Source organism: Gopherus flavomarginatus, chromosome 6, assembly GCF_025201925.1.
Source record: "Gopherus flavomarginatus isolate rGopFla2 chromosome 6, rGopFla2.mat.asm, whole genome shotgun sequence".
Lineage (NCBI taxonomy): Eukaryota > Metazoa > Chordata > Testudines > Testudinidae > Gopherus > Gopherus flavomarginatus.
This window is the reverse complement of record NC_066622.1, coordinates 25,724,458-25,737,321: the sequence shown is the minus strand read 5'-3', so window position 1 is coordinate 25,737,321 and position 12,864 is coordinate 25,724,458. Positions and strand designations below refer to the sequence as shown.

General features: G+C 42.7%; 1 protein-coding gene across 2 annotated transcripts in view; it reads right to left on the bottom strand.

Annotated features, from left to right (window-relative positions):
* Positions 1–9,419, bottom strand: part of ARHGEF3 (Rho guanine nucleotide exchange factor 3) — a 256,694-nt gene extending 247,275 nt beyond the window's left edge. Inside the window, exon 1 of one of the 2 annotated variants that reach the window (XM_050958474.1) lies at positions 9,133–9,419. The gene's annotated coding sequence lies outside the window, so the exon portion shown is untranslated. The remainder of the gene's footprint in view (positions 1–9,132) is intronic. The other variant, XM_050958473.1, reaches the window with a different exon arrangement.
* Between the last annotated feature and the right edge of the window lie 3,445 nt (positions 9,420–12,864).

The following is a 12,864-nucleotide window of genomic DNA, read 5'->3' as shown; positions in this document are numbered from 1 at the left end:
TCACAAGTCTCACCACGTAATTAACTCCTGTTCCATTTAGAGGAACAAATATGTTATATAGATACTTAATACAAGTATACTTACAAAGGTATGCTCAGAAGGCAAGATAATCATAATGTACTGAAAATGTAAAAAGAACAGGAGTACTTGTGGCACCTTAGAGACTAACAAATTTATTTCAGCATGAGCTTTCGTGAGCTATAGCTCACTTCTTCAGATGCACAGAATGGAACACACAGACAGGAGATATTTATACATACAGAGAACATGAAAAGGTGGAAGTATGCATACCAACAGGAAAGCTCATGCTGAAATAAATTTGTTAGTCTCTAAGGTGCCACAAGTACTCCTGTTCTTTTTGCGGATACAGACTAACACGGCTGCTACTCTGAAACCTGAAAATGTAAACAAGCAGATGAAAGTAGGTGGCTCAGAGAATTATATATGGCATATAGAGCCTTTCAGCCACTTGTCAACATCACTTCAGATCCATCCCAGGTTGGCGCTAACAATCTGTTATTCACTATCTGACATCTCTATGTGAAATGAATTTATGTTCCAATCCAGTTCCTAATGAACCCAGTGCCCATTTTATAAAAAAAAGGCTCTGTTTTTGGCAATTGCATTAGAACAGTCCAAGTTTTGAAAGGGGCAGGACCCTAAAATTGTGGGCCATAGGACCATTACATCAAGGACTATAGAACCCCATCCCACCGCTAATGGTGGTTAGGATGGCTATCACAGTGGTTCTCAACCTTTCCAAATTACTGTGCCCCTTTCAGGAGTCTGATTTATCTTGTGTACCCCAAGTTTCACCTCACTTATAAACTACTTGCTTACAAAATCAGACATAAAAATGCAAAAAAAGGGTCACAGCACATTGTTACTGAACATGTGCTTACTTTCTCATTTTTACCATATAATTATAAAATAGATTAACTGAAATATAAATATTGTATTTACATTTCAGTGTGAGCCTTGTCTGAAGCCGGAGCTTCTGGAGGCGGGGCTGAAGCCTGAGCCCTGCTGCTGGGAGCTGAAGTATGTAACTTAGCTTTGTGGGGCCCCCTTGTGGCATGAGGACCCAGGCAATTGCCCTGTTTGCCACCCCAAATGCTGGCCCTGAACTTGCAATCTCCCTAAATCTGTCCCTGAACCCTCCCTGGGGATCGCAACCTCCAGGTTGAGAAACTGATCTAGATGAGTTGAGTACCCCCTGGAAGAGCTCTGCGTACCCCCAGGGCTCTGTGTACCCCTGGCTGAGAACCCCTGAGCAGATAAGAGGAAAAAAATGCTTGGAAACCAGACACCCTTGGAAGACCATGAATGCTGCTGTTAGTCTTTGCACAAAGGAATTTAAAGCAGGAGGCAATGGGGAACAATGCAAATTTGTACTATATTGAATCCAGAACCATTAACATGGTATTCTTTAATGCAGCAGAAGAATCACTAGTTTGCAATATAGTTCTGAGTGGGCTTAATCTTTTAGTTCTGAGCACCTACCTCTTTTTCCAGTGATCAGAAACCACAAAAGAACAAACCCAAATACATTACAAAACATCCTAGAATAAAATTAAAGCAAGTTGATGGGGAAAATTTTAGTGCTGATGCCAGTGTTGCACCTGTTCTGAAGACTGGAGTCACCTTTCAGTTACTAAATGCCCTTGAAGGGTCCAGTCTGATGCTCAACTCATTTCAATGAAAGCAGAAGTGAGTATGCTCATTCACCCCCACAAAAAAATGTAAATGCATATTCTTTCCAGAAGGTTGTATTTCCAAAAAAGGGGTAGCTTTATGAAAATAGGAATTACAGAATGGCTGATACCATTGGTTCATCTAACCCGCAATCCTGTGTCCTGGAAGGAGCCATTAGTCAGTTTTGCAGTAATTTACACTGGTGAAATAGAGGATGAAAGGGTATGACATTACTACATTGATCAGCCTGGGAAACTACTACTTTTTGTTTGTTTGTTGAAAAACCAAAGGAAGGCAAAACATTGAAGTGATTTTAATAGGGCAGGAGGGAGGGGAAGGGAGTCCTCTCTGTAGAGGAAAGTAACTTTAGTAGTTTATCCCATAAAAAAAAAAACCAAACTCACTCAAGTGTTTCAGTACTCCGTGTCCTTCTCAGTAATCTCACCCACACACGTGTGCCCCCCCACACACAAATGTTCTCTCATATCTAATTAGCCACAAAAACAGTGTTAGAAAACAAATCCAAACAATCTTTCTTAAGCCCCAATTTAAGAGGCCAGGAGTTGAATTAATTGAAACCTTTTATCATGCAAGATGTATCCTCTAGTTCATATAGGAATTAATTCAGAGAAATTCTACGGTGTATGTTACACCGGAAGGCAGACTAGAGGATCACAGTGGCCACTTCTGGCTTTATAATTTATGATTAAGAGTTAATACATTCTTAAGCACAGAACACTTTTGCTGTTATAACTTAAGTTTAATAGTAATCAAAGATATTTAATTCCAGTGAATTTGTTCCCATTAAGTCTTACCTGTCATTCTGTGGCAAGTGGAAAGATTGAACAGGTCTGTTTTTATTTTTTCTAGTGTTAGAAAAGAGGCAAAACAAAAGGGCCATACATTAACACTGATATACACTAACACTTGCCCAGTAATTTAAACTGTTGATTCTGCCTCTCCTCACCTCCAAACCACCAAAACTTAAATGGCACAATCCGTCCCTTAGTACTGACCTATTACTGTCTTGATTTTGGCCTGAAATCTTAGAAGTCATATGGGTGTAAGAAGCTCTGCTGATTTTGTTCTTCTGGTTCAAGTTAATATGGTTGTTGATGATCTCAAGTACACACAGTTCTACTTTTATACTAAAGACACTGCCTTTGTGTCTTCTAAATCGATACTACACAGCAAAGCAGTGTTGAAAGGTTCTTTCCAAAGATTATGAGAATTATTTCTGTTACCAATTCTAGTGACTCATACAGTTAGTAACATGTGAGAGGAATTTAACTCTATCCTCAAAACACCAAACTTGAAAGCAAAGCATTTGAGGTGTTATTCAAAAATATTGTTCTAAGATCATACTGGGGACAAATCCTGCAAATTTGCCTTGAAAAGAATACCAAAGTCACTTCTGAGGAGTATATTAAGTCAAATGGGCTTTTTGGTGGTTTCAGGTAATTTTTTAAAAGGAAAAATTATGAAGGTGCAAAAAATAAGCATCCTTCTGAAACTCTAGAGAAACTTCCAACAAAGCACAATTATGTCTTGATCAAGCAAACTAAATGTCTTACTGCACGCAATATTTAAGTAAAACATTTTTAGAGAAGAAGTGAAGGCAGATATACGCACAATCACCAGTATGCCTAATCACAAGATGGTGCACATCCAAAAAACTGGTGCTCCCCACGCTACCTCTTTATGTCTTGCTTCCAACATCTCAAATGCAAAAATGGTTTACACCAGGGATCGGCAGCCTTTGGCACGTGGCCCGCCAGAGTAAACCTGCTGGTGGGCAGGACGCAGGACCGGTTTGTTTACCTGCCGCATGCGCAAGTTCGGCCGATTGCGGCTCTCACTGGCTGTGGTTCACCATTCCAGGCCAATGGGGGCTGCAGGAAGCAGCGCAGGCCAAGGGATGTGCTGGCCGCCACTTCCGGTAGCCCCCATTGGCCTGGAATGGCAAACCACGGCCAGTGGGAGCCGTGATCAGATGAACCTGCGGACACAGCAAGTAAACAAACTGGCCCTGCCCGCCAGGAGGCTTACCCTGGCAAGCTGCATGCCAAAAGCTGCCGATCCCTGCTTTACACTCAGCAGAAATACACTGCACAAGAATGAAAATGAAAACTAAAAAAGACAAAATCCAGACACTTACATAATGCTGAGTTTCACCTGCCTTTAAAAATAAAAATGGAATTTTCTACTTAACTCTAAATTATGATTCCTCTGGCCTACTTCCTAACAAAAAAAAAATCCTTAAAAAATTAGAGCTATTATCTCAAACTCCCTGTGCCAGAGCAGGTGCTATAGGGCACATGGTTCAATATGTCTTGCCAAGTCCTTTGGCATGTTTAGTTTTCTGATAGGGTGTTTAACAGATTCACATATAAAGGGTAAAAGGAAAGTACATGATCCTAGAATTATCTTCAATCTGTAGCCTTTGAGACCCCCAATCCTGCAGGTGCTCCACACATGGAGGGCTGGGGGTGGGAAGAGAGAGAGAACACACCATGCCTACGGAGAGCAGCTTCCAGTATTGGAGCCTGACATGGTAAGTGACTCAATCTGTTCCATATTAGCTATACCAGTACAAAGTCCAGCATGGGTGCAGTTATACCGGTATAATTATTCCCATACTGAAAGGGGAATAAGCTATACCAGAATAACACTTTCAGTTTAAAAAAAAAATCACTCCACTGTCTTAAATAGTTATAAACAGTACAGAAACTATGTGTAGCCAAGCCTTAGTTAGGTGATTAGGGAGAAATAATAAAAACAATTAAAACGTGTCCTTTTGTTCAGGCATTAACGGCCTGATACTCAGATGTCAAGCATCTCAACTCTTACAGCTTAATCCTGAACAGTGTTGAGCACCTATAATTTGACGAGGACCTAATAAAAGCACCTCTCGAAATTCAAGTACATTGTTTACATTTCTATGGTTTAAACCATACCACTTACATGAAGCTCCTGTGCACTGCTTTAACCCCACTCCTCGATAATACACATTTTATATAGAGATGTTTACTTCGTAATAGCTACTTTGGAGCTATGGCTACCTCAACAAATGATTATTAGAGCATAAAGTCCTATATTTGATGACTAACATAGCACAATGTAATAATTCTATATAGTATATCAGTTCAAACTTTTAGTCTTGTACAGTGTTTTGGCTTGCTTGCCACAGACTTTCATGGAAGTCAAGCAATTAAAACACCAAAACACCATTCAAAACTTGAGGAACATGATTTCAGGAAAAACACACCATGCAGGTTCACAGAAACTAATTTCTTTCAATCCAAATCTTTGCTATTGATAAAAATGGCTGCAAGGAAGCAATTGCACAGCCTCACTTTCTCCAAGATAGATTCTGGTTAAAAATTTAAATAAAGAGACCTAGAAAATTAAACACAAAAAAGTTAGTTTAAAATAATGTTAAAGGAATTGACTTAAACCCCCAAAATTCTTTAAAGTCTCCTATTAAGAGGATCCCTCTGCCAATCATCCTTATGTATTATAAGTGAAAAAATGGCAATTCATATGGAATTATTGTTAGGAAGGAATGTGAGATTTAACTGAATTTAAGCTGCTTGCAATATAACTCAGTGCACACAGAAAACTTTAAAAGGATTCTAAGTGTATTTATTATAATGTTTGTACTAATGGGGCAGAGGTTATCACATGTAGTACTCAAAATAATTACAAGCTTCTTGAACCTAATAGAAACTTTTAGGAACTTAAAATACAGACAATAAATTTAGTATTATTGAATATCAAGCTGGATAAGATGAAGACTTGGAATAAGCCTCAACAACCTGTTAAAACTTCTCATTCACAGCATTTATTCCTAGGTGCGTGTAGAGAGACATTGTCTGAGAGAGAGAGAGATCTTATACAAAACAACACACACAAATCTCAGACCTTGAAGTACCTGGGCTCAGTGGGGCAAATTAAGAAGAGAATGTGGTTCCAACACTGAATTGGATGTCTTTAAATTCACTAAATGTCTATCTTAATGTTACATCAGGGATTAGGTGCATGAACCATATTTCAGGCAGTGCTGTGTAGTATACTTGGTAAATCTCCTTAAAAGCAACTAAGTTTTATGGAATACCAGTACCATCTAGGAAAGGAGCAGCTGGTTCACAGCAAACAGGTTAACATCTATGTTGTTGATGAAATTGTTTAGCGTGTGTGTATATATACACATACACTTTATATCTTCCAAAAAAAATCATACTTAAAAAGATCTGAATAAACTGAATGAAGCAATGCTTAGTGCAACCACAAAGGCGGCACATTTATAAACAATCAGGTTCATAACAGCCTCAGAAAAGTAGATGCAAAACATACTTAAAAATATCTTGCTTGAGAGATTTGTAGCACATGATGGTAGTTCTACTTTTAGTCACTCACTAAATATACCAGTTAACAAAAATCAAGAGGAGAATCAGAGCTTCAAAGATTAGGTGCAAACTCTCACATAGTTTAAGTATTCAAGGTCCAGCAGTTGGGTTTGAACACATCTCTATGCAAAAACAAACACTGCTAAAATCTAAATATTCCTATCTGGAAGACAAAAATTTGCTTCTAAATCCAAATTTAGGCAAAAAGTTGCGGAGCTTCTGCAGCTTTCATTCACTTCAACTCATGAATGACAAAAACAAAATACAGCAGAACCTCAGTGTTATGAACACTCTGAGGAAGGGAGTTTATAACTCTGAAATGTTCATAACGCTAAACAAAATGTTATGGTTACTCTTTCAAAAGTTTGTAACTAAACATTGACTTAATATAGCTTTGAAACTTTTTATGCAGAAGATAAATGCTGCTCTTTTTTTTTTAGTAGTTTACATTTAACACAGTACTGTATTATATTTGCCTCTTTTTTTTTGTCTATGCTGGTGCCTGATTGTGTACTTCAGGTTCCAGATGAGGTGTGTGGTTGACTGGTCAGTTCATAACTCTGGTGTTTGTACTGTGAGGTTCTACTGTAGATCCTAATTATGGTCCAAGCATTTCCATAGCTCACCTGCTGAAAAAGCAAGAAAATCCCTACAAAACACCTCACTCCAGATTCTATGCACAAATACTATGAGACCAACTAATAGCACAACAATGATCCCAGGAAGAACTGCAAAATCCAAAAACGGAACTGAAGTTTGAGAAAGTCCGTGGGGAGTGAGGCTAAAAATGCCACAGTAGCACATGTACTGTAGTAAGTCACAACCTCTTGTTGTATCATTGATTTTTAAAGCACAACTCCCCTTGGAAATTAATAGGGATTTCTGCTCAAGACCTGAAGTAACAAACTACAGAAAACAATAAAACATTTATACGGATAGCTAAGCAGTGGTGCCTGTCTTCACCTCAGATTACAAGAAACCTGAAAGTTTTCTATACATTTCCACACACTGCCGTCTTTACTGCAGATTCTACCATGTGTGAAGCAGCTCACTCCTCCATACTTCCCCACTCCCCCACACAGTATCTAGTTTTATGATCTCTGCAATGAGTTTGTTATCCATAGCCATTAACAGTTACTACAGTTTCATGCAAGTAGAATCCTACACAAGCTGCAGAATTGGGGTCCTAAGTAGCTCAATTCTGTAACAAATGTTTGAAGATCAAAAAACTTTCTCTACCTTTTTACTGCAAAAGAGTGCATATGGCCTTATGTATAGATGAGAAAGTATCTACATACAAATATAAAAGCATGCTTATCCATGTTCACAAATTTTTAGTAGTATGGAGAAAATAAACATACCACCTCATAAAACCAAATTCTTTGGGGTAAAATAGCCCCTCACACTCACATTAAATTAGATCCATAGCCATTCTCACATCACAAAGGTGCCCCTATTGAAGTGACAGCATTCCATGGAATGCCACTCGCAGAGAGTAAGAATTTAGCAATATTTCACACTTAGTGTGCATAGCGGCTTTCCTCTTCAAAGAACTTCAAAAACATTAAAGTTAATTCACACAACTATCTATTACAGGTTAATTAACACTAGCTCTGTTTTGAAGTCTATACATAACCTGCTGTGTTTAATTTCAGAATCCTGTGTAATTACACAAACACTGTGTGCTCTTTTATCTCCTTGGTATGTCAATTTTACAAAACATTGTGTAGTGACTGAGGTACAGGACTGAGAATCAGAAGTTCCTTGGGCTTGATTCTTCTTCCACTTATATCAGCGTAAAGTCCTGGTCCTACAGATACTTTCACAGAGTGACTTTGAACTCAATGGGTATGTAAAAACTGCAGCTGGGAGCGAGCCTCCCATCCAGATAGGCACACTGGCACTGGCAGAACTCAAACTAGCATGGAGTTGCTGCACCCTGGGAGGCTCAAGCTAATCACCCAAACACAGACCTAGAGGGCTGGGTGGCTAGTCCAATCCTCTGCTAGTGTGGACCTTGCAGCCCTGTTACTTTCAGTGCACTAGCACAAATCTGTCTACACAGGCGGGGAGGCTGGCTCCAAGCTGCAGTGTGCAGACATATGCAACGGGACTACTTGAATGAGTAAAATTACTCATGTTGTAGAGAGTGACATTTACAAAGCAGCCTAAGAGAGTGAGGCACCCTGGGAGTTGGGCACCTAACTCCCTTGAACTCTTTTGAAAATCCCAGCCTTTTTGCAGGACTGTGAAATAAGCAGTTAATGGAGTAAAACGTGCCAGAAGAATCAGGCCACTACAGTGTAATCCTGGATTTGCCACTGACTCACTCTGTAGCCTTGAGCAAGTGACTTCACCTCTCTGCCTTTCTCGGTGTAATACAAAGATAAATCAATTAGTGTTTGTAAAATGCTTTGAAAATGTAGAGTCCTATTCGTTTCCCACCTATTATCCTTAGGTATCTTTAGTACTGTAAACTTGACCCTGCAAACCCTGCCTGATATGTGAATCCAGCAAAATCCGTTGTGGTCTTCCTCAAAACCCGCTGCAGTGGGCACACACAATAGTTGTACCGCTTTAGGTAGACAGGGGTGTAGTTAACGCCGTACACGCTAAAGCCCCCTGTCAATCAGCAGGCTGGGAAAGAGCTGTGGTGTGTGTGTATGGGGAAACCCAACCTACCCTGTAGCGCAGCCTCGGCTACGCTCGTGTGAATCCTCTCGTTAACCTCTAGATGACTCAACCTTCCCTCCGTGTCATGTGAGGGGAGGCGCTGCGGGAGTTCCCTCCGGGGGGCTTGCTCCGAAGCAGATGTGGCCAGTTCACCACACGGTCTCTGTTGTTCGCGGCTGTTTTGGGCTGGGCAGACGCGCCGCTCGCAATCTCCCCGGCAGGATCCGTCCCTTACCGCTTGGCAGGCAGCGGCATCCCCACCCCAGCCCCAAGCAAAGCTCCGCTCCCAGTCAGCTTCCCGAAACTCCCATGGAACCGGTCAGAGTTGAGGAGAAACCAGGCGCTGGCACCTCACCTCGTACCTTCCCGCTCCTCCTGGGCTCCCTGCACTGGCGGCCCGGAGCTGCAGCCAGGGCAGGGAGGCGGCGGCGGCCCGAACTCCAGCTCGCAGAGAAGAGGTTGCCGCCCCCGGCAGGGGCCGGAGAGCCCCAGAGCGCTCAGGGATTCCGCCGGAGCTGCTCTTCCCGGCTCCCTCAGCAGGCCGTGGGGAAGAAGAAGGAGGCGACACAACGCAGCGCCCGGCCGTGCTGGGCTCCAGGAACGTGGAGCTGCCGCAAAGCGGCTGTCAGGAGAGGCTGGACACCAAAATCCCCCCCGCCACGCCAGGGAAGTCCGAGAACTTCACGCGCCAGGCGTTCTCCGCAGCAGTTCTACCCTCAGTTCAAGGACAGAGTCCCGCCCCTTGGCTCCTGTGTTCAGCAACACCCTCCCCCCGCACACACACACCCGTCTCTCTCTCACACATTCACGCACCCTCCCTCTACTCTTTCTCTTTCATTGCCCCTTCCCCTTCTCATTTTAGATCTTCTCTCTGTCCCTTTTTCCTCTCGCACCCGCTTCATTCTTTGTTTCTCCCGGACCCCTTTCTTTTTCTTCCTCCTTGTCCCCCAATCTCTCATTCTCTCTTCTCGTCTGCTTCACATTCTCCCTACAGAGATTCCGTGGGGGTAATGACGGATGAACCAGCGAACCAAACCATCCATCTCCAGATGTCCCCAGCTAAGTCCAGGGAGTTATCTCAGCTGGAGATGTACCTGATCCCTTGCCCCAGCTCTGGTCCTCTCTCCTTCTCCTGCCCCAGTTTCCCAAAGTTTGGATCTGGACTTCTCAATTTCAGTCATATTCTAGAAGGGGTCTGAATTGCTCAACACATATAAATACACCACCTGAGCTTGGGAAAGTAGATCAGCAATTAAGTGGCAGCTTAGGGCTCATCTCTAATCATAATCTTTCTGTGATACATAAAGTTCCTGTACTCTGTACTGCAATACATCATGCCTACTTCTCCACCACACCCCATCCCATTTTCCATGTTACAATCTAGCAAACATTGCATATACATGTGCATTGATATATTGTTTAAAGCAGATAAGAAAAAAGACAAGCAAAATCTACAGATAAGACAAATTACACAGTGTTGCCAATCACAAGCATCCAAAAATCACAGGTCAGGCACCCAAAAAAATCATGAATCATTAAAGTGAATGGGACTTGAATAACATGAGTAGGATTTGGCCTTATTTTACAAATTTATCCAGTCTGAAGCAAGAAGTGAAAAACAATAAATTAACACTTGACACCAACTGTGTCAGATTTTGGGGAAAGAAGGAATATCAAATAACAGAAAATATGCTAGAACAGTCCCTCTTGCTCAGGACAAATTGGAGAAAAGTACAGATAAATCAAACAAAATTTAACAAAGATAAGTGCAAGTAGATGGAAAGCTCTGTGGGGCAGAGGCTTTTTACTGTGCATTTGTACAGTGCTCTGATCTATTATTGAGGTTCCTCAGCACTACTGCAATACAAATAATGACATGAACAAAGAAAATAAAAATCACAAATGCAAATGCAAAATAAGAAGCCAATGCTAGACAGTATTACTGCAGAAAAAGACCTGTGTGGAAGAGCTGATGGAAAAAATTATGATTCCATATGAGGACACTTTATAAAGCTAATGCAATCTTGCAATATTAATCTTGAGATATCAAAAGTAAATGAATATCTATGAGAAACAAACATACCAGAAAATTTAAAAAAAAGTGGTTCACCACATAATGTATCCTAGAGACAACGGAAACATTTAAAAGATATTACAGAATAATCAGTTGAGGCCTCTGGTCTATGGATAGATTTTCCACTTTAAACCTAACATTTTGTGATGGGATTTAATTTCTCAGATATTTCAAAAGCACTGTGGCCAGAAATGAGATATAGACATGGGTAGCCAGGCCCAATTTTTAAAAGATATGTTTTTAACCCCATGATTTATTCTTCAGTTTGGGATCTTAAAAATAAAGTTTGGACTCACCTTAAGACATGTTGTGGGGAAGTTCTAGTATAAGGATAAAAATGAAAACAGTCAATTTTAAAGGCCAGGAGTCCTCAGAGTGCTCTAAAACATTTCCTTTTAAACATCAGCGATAGTTAAACTGGAAAAAAATAGCTATCAAGAAGACGTATGTTATTATTCCTACAAAAATGTAATAATACTTTTGTAATTTATTTTGATTTATTACTTATTTCTTAAAACTATGGGCTAGATTTTGAGCCTTTTCCCAATGCTCTGAATGTGCGGGAGGAACCTCTTATTCCCCTCTTGTTCCTGATGGTGGAGGAATTTGCCCCAGCCCATTCCTCTCCCCCTCAGACTGACTCAGTTCTGTAGGTTGGCATGTTGGAGGCAGAGCCAAAGTTCCACCCATTCCCTGCTACTCTGTAAGCCCACCCCGCCCACCCAGGGCTGGCGCTTCCATTTAGGCAACCTAGGTGGTCGCCTAGGGCACCAGGATTTGGGAGGGCGGCATTTTGCTGCCCTCGGTGGCAATTCAGCGGCGGGGGGTCCTTCTGTGCTCTGGGTCGTCGTCGGCAATTCTGCGACGGGTCCTTCACTCACTCCAGGACCCGCCGCTGAAGTGCCCCAAAGACCGGGAGCGCGGAAGGACCCCCCGCCACAAAATTGCCGCCAACGACTGGGAGCGCGGAAGGACCCCCGCCTAGGGCGCCAAAAACCCTGGCGCTGCTCCTGCACCCACCTGCTTGTAGCAGGGAATAGAGACCCCATGAAGATTGTTCCCTCTACACCTGGAGCAGTAATTTAGGCAGACCACACAGAAGTAAGACTGCTACTTAAGCCCCTCTGCCGCCACATTAGGGCTAACTACTTTCACTCAACACCACATTATGGGCAGATTCATGGCCCCAATGCACAGTCCAAATATCATTAATGGAAAAGAGGAGTCTGTGGTGGCTGCAGTAATACTATGTATGGGTATCTATATCTGGTGGGGGCATGAAATCATGACCTTACTTCTCCATCACTGAAAAACCTCCTTCTCTAGAAGCCCCAGCAGAGTGGTGCTATATAATATATATGGGGTGTAGGCCTCTGCTCGCTATGTCTCTTATCATGCAACAAGAGGACACTAATTCTGCTGCATTCAGGACCTTCCACATGCTCAGAGGAAGTGACAGCTTTTGCTCCTATGTTACATCCTAAATGTAGAGAAGCACCTAGGTAGCGAATATTACCAAGTGTGGTGAGACCCTCTGTCTAGACAAGGGGTGGGCAAACTATGGCCCAGGGGCCGCGTCCGGCCCTTCAGATGTTTTAATCTGGCCCTTGAGCTCCCATCTGGGAGTGGGGTCCAGGGCTTGTCCCACTCCAGAACTCCAGATGGGGAGGGGGTCAGTGGCTTGCCCCACTCTGCGCGTGCCATGGCTCCGCACAGCTTCCAGAAGCAGCGTCATGTCCCCCCTCTGGCTCCTATGCATACGGGCAGCCAGGGGCCTCCGCACAGTGCCCCCACCCCAGGTGCTGCCCCTGCAGCTCCCATTGGCTGGGAACCATGGACAATGGAAGCTGCAGGGGTGGCACCTGCGGACCAGGCAGTGCGTAGAGCCACTTGGCTGTGCCTCCGCATAGAATCCGGTGGGGGGACATGCCACTTCTTCCAGGAGCTGTTTGAGGTAAGAGCCACCCTAATCCTGCACCACCAAACGCCTCCCACGCTCCAACTCCCTGCCCC